Below are 5028 nucleotides of genomic sequence, written 5' to 3'. Positions count from 1 at the left end.
CCGATGTGGCATTGCTATAAGAAAACAATCACAATCACAATAACAGTTGTTATAGGAATTATTGTTTTAAGTCGTTAAACAAGTTATGTATAGAACTTGTATACATAACAAGTATACAAGTTTAGTTTTGGCAGAACTAAACAGAACAACTGTTTACCACGACATTAAACCAGCTGCTGTAGCTGGGTTTCTGCGTCTTGTATTGGCAAGTTGGGGTAAAATAACAGTAGATTACATCAATAATCTTATTAACAGCATATTACGTCGAATTGTGAAGTCATTAGAATACGAGGATATCTAGCCAAGTACAGAATATCTAATATGAACTGTTATAGGTTTATAAATGCTATTTATAATAAGGTGATGTTATATTTTGTCATTATATATGTATATGTTTTTTGTGATAGGTGAAAGGTTAAATGTAAACATCTTTCTACAGGTGTATATATAAATTTGTTCGCCAATCTAATAAATGGTCCATGATGTACACATAACATGTCTCATAAAACACATTACATATGTGGATGTTTAATATAACATGCGTTTCTCAGTTTGACAGCAATAACTGTATTTGTAATCTATTTGAATAATAAATATCTGATTTATTACAAAATATGAAACATTTTGTTCAAAACTGTGTTTATTATGGTTTTCTAGAACTACTAAAAAAACAACGTAGAGACATGTTGTTAAAATAATTAAAAGTATAAGATAAAACATTTCTGCAATATTTAGAACTAGCAGAGTAAAGCAATATTGTAGCATATTGTTAAAATATTTCCAGTTACCAGAGGAAAACATTCTAGTGCCATATTGTTAAAATATTTACAAGTACTAGAGAAAGCATTATTGCAATATTTAGAACTAGCAGAGTAAAGGAATATTGTAGTATATTGTTAAAATATTTCCAGTTAACAGAGGAAAACATTCTAGTGCGATATTTTTAAAATATTTACAAGTTCTAGAAAAGCATTATTGAAATATCTAGAACTAGCAGAGTAAAACAATATTGTAGCATATTGTTAAAATATTTCCAGTTACCATAGGAAAACTTTCTTATGTCATATTGTTAAAATATTTAAAACTAAGAGAAATAAAAAAAGTGTGGTATAATATTTATTATTCTAGTGAGGTGAATTCAAGAGGCAAAATAAGAAAATTTTACTTAGCTCTAAGAGCGAGCTTGACTCGCAACTTACATGACGCTGGTTTGAATCCACGTTGCACCAAACATGCTCACCTTTTAGACGTAGACGTGTTTTTATTTGCGTTCAATTCCAATATTAGTTAGTAAAAAGTATTCTGAGAGTTGGCGGTGGATAGTGATGATTAGCTGTCTTCTTTAAATTTGGGAAGGCTCGCGCAAATAGCCTTCGTGTAGCTTTGCGTGAAATAAAAAAAAACAAACGAAACAGTTATAAGAATCTTCCGATTTAAAACTACTCACGTATTCCGATTATCTCTGTATTCAATTACGTTATGACTGGTGTTAGAACAATTATTATATAAATAAAATAAATATTCGGGTATTTTTTATATGTGTCATCATTTGTATTTGTGTCATTTCAGTTTCGTTCCCAATACATGTAAATTCCAAATGTATCTGGTGCCTACAATTATATAGTTGCTGCTATGTTTAATCTCAGCTCAATACCGGCACAGAATACTATTGAAGTAGTAAGGGAACGTTTGGGATGCAAGTGTAATTGTTCTAATAGGGAAATGATATGTATACAATAAAACATGCTTCTTTATATGGATTAAAAATGAACGACATTCTTATATTGTTATTTACACAGTAAATTATATATCTCATATAATAAGGAATGAAACATGAACATCACTGCTATTCATATGATTTCAATGTGTCAAAATGATATTGATTATTATTGTTTCTATGATTTAACACTTTTAACTTGAAAGCAGCTGATAAAGTCCACTGAATAACAGTTGTTGCCCCTTGGTAGTACAGCGGTATGTCTACGGATTTAGAACGCTAAAATTAGGGTTTCGATTTCCCTCGGTGGGCTCACCAGATAGCCCGATGTGGATTTGCTATAAGAAAACAATCACAATCACAATAACAGTTGTTATAGGAATTATTGTTTTAAGTCGTTAAACATGTTATGTATAGAACTTTAATAAGTTCTGTATCTGATGTGTCACACACAACAAAGTTTTATAGTTAACAATAAGCAGTTAGATTGTTTATTATTTGGCTGTTTACTTAACAACAAATGGTCTTGAAACAAATTTCGTTAATATTAAATATATTTTCTTAAAGTATTAGAAACTGTTTTATTGTCTACTAATTTAACAATCGTATTTCCTAATCAATGTAATATGTTTACGTATTGAAATTAGATAACTTAAGATGTAACACAAACCCAACCATGAAATATTATAAATTGGGTGGTGATGGTTAGTTACCTTCTCTCTTATCTTACACTGCTGAATTGGGGCGGCTAGCAAGCTCTTGGGCTACTCTTTTATCAACGAATAGTGGTATTGACCGTCACATTATAAACCCCCACGGCTGAAAGGGCGAGCACGGTTGGTATGACAGGGTTTCGAACCCGCAACCCTCAGATAACGAGTCGAGTGCCTTAACCAGCTATGCTGGGCCTCTTCCTCTTTGGAGACAAGAGTTTGTTTGTCAACTTTTAATGTTTAATAAAAGCATTTCAAAAAATATTTTTAAGGTCGTGTTTTAATTTATTACGAATATCTATCCACTCATGCTTTTCTTGAGGAACTTTTTCGTGTTTTCATAATGTTTTTAGAACACCGTTGTAAATTACGTATTTTCTAATGTACGACTTTAGATTCAATAAATGAATATTTTTATTATTATTTTAAACTTAGAAATTATGTTTTAGAAAGGAAAAAAAAAGATGGCTTCATAAAATATTGATAAAAAAAATAAAAAAGTCGCATGAATTGTAACTTGTTATTGAACCTACAATCAAAATTTAGTTTTGTTTCTGTTGCTCAAAGCAGTAGCAACGTGAACCGTACATGTGATATAATCCTCTAGAGGGCAGGGTTGTTGATGTTTTTGGGAAAGTTTCCTCGAGTTATTTGCACTGAACGATCATCAGCTAAAGTCATTGTCATAAACGTTTGGAACTTTTAGTAGATAATATATGTGAAAACATAAATTATTAACGACTACAACAAACATTTTATAACGAGAAATGAGTAATTCGCAATTAGTTGTTCTGATAAAGCGAATAGTATTTCTTTACATATAAACTACTTCAAAAATTAATTTATTTTGTATTTTGAGTATAAGATAATTTAATATTACTTATTAGAAAGTTAGAAAAAAACGACCTTTAAACTGCACATATAAATACAATTTATCCAGGGATTCTATATACAGCAAATTGCTTGTAATTGTAATGCTTCATTTGTCGAGTCTACTGTAATGTTCGTCTAACATTACATAAAATATTATTGTTGTTTCACTATTGTTTCAATATTACATTATAGATATAATGCTAACTACATTATACATATATTTATTACTTAAATAAACTATAAAACAGAGAAAACTACAATATGTTTTATGATTAATTGAAAAAAGGCATAGACAGAGATTATTGGTGGTACATATAAGTAAAACACTATTCAGAAAACAACACTTTATATCAATACACTTGATACGAGTAGTTCTAGTTTAAAAATTATGTACCCCACTGTACAACTCAAAGTTATAATTTGTTTCTGACATTTTTGGAAGCTTTGTATCCTTTCATATCGAATTCTTTGTCTCTTAGCAGCATCTATTTTCCGTCTATGTGTCATTTTTGTTTTAAATAAAACACTGTGGTTCTCCTTGTTTAAGTGATATATGTTGTGTGCCGACTTACAATACTAAAAACCGGATATCGATACCCGTGGTGGGTAGAGCACGGACAGCCGATTGTATAGTTTTATAAAAGAAAGACGTGGTTTAAAGATGCCACTGAATTATATTATTCTTCTTTGCAGGCGGCATGATGTTTGTCAGCTTTTAATATTTGGTTTTGTAGTTACCAACAAACAAACACATTGTCATGATATTTCACTGTATATCATGGCTGCTTAACGTTGTTAAAGTAAAGTTAACTTTAAATAGAAATTACTGTTTGTTTAAAGACTAACACGAACAGTTCATCTTTATCGTTAACAGATGCAACCCTTCAAGAGGTTTCACATGTTTTCGTTTGAGAATGTTCTCAAGAAAGTAACGAGAATGATAACCCGTTACATAATTAATGTAATGTAATTGTTTTATGAACAACTGTTGAATACAAAGTATTCTGTGGCGTAACATTATGTTTTAGATGTCGTCTACACATTGTTTTGTTTTAACTCTGTCCACAATATTGAATCAAACTCTGTTGTAAGTCCAATGTAGCTATGTGATTGGGTATGATAGATTATCGTATCTACGTGATTGGGTATCATAGAGGATTGTTGGGTACCATAGAGGATTGTAGATATGTGATTGGGTGAGGCTCTCGCTATATTTACTATATTTCTGTGTTGAATAATATAAAGTAGTCTGACTTATATCTAAGAAGACCTTCCTTGTTTACTTAACAGGAAGTAGGAAGGATAAGTCATATTATTTTACGAATTAAATTATCTTGTTTAACACAGCGAAATATTTTAGGAAATAGAAACAAATTTTCTTAGGATACAAATCATACTACAGTACTGTATTAAAGTCTTAGGACAAGAGAACATTTTGTCATTCTTTCCAATTTATGGGAATCATTCTACATCACACCACTGAATGTAAACTTCAATACTGTGGTAATGTTTCACTGATCCCTGCTGACAACTGAATGAGTCAGGGTAAGAATACTTATTATTCTTTAGAATTCTCATATCATTGTACCAAATGCATGTCATAAGAGATATGCTTGAATGAATATGCTGATCAAATTATGAGTCTGAAGTAAGTGTCATGGTACCTCCATATAGTGTCTTAATCATACAGAAAGAAGCTAGCCCAAGGTACCTGTATATTCTAGA

The sequence above is a fragment of the Tachypleus tridentatus genome, chromosome 13 (assembly GCF_004210375.1).
Source record: "Tachypleus tridentatus isolate NWPU-2018 chromosome 13, ASM421037v1, whole genome shotgun sequence".
Lineage (NCBI taxonomy): Eukaryota > Metazoa > Arthropoda > Merostomata > Xiphosura > Limulidae > Tachypleus > Tachypleus tridentatus.
This window is presented reverse-complemented; position numbering follows the sequence as displayed.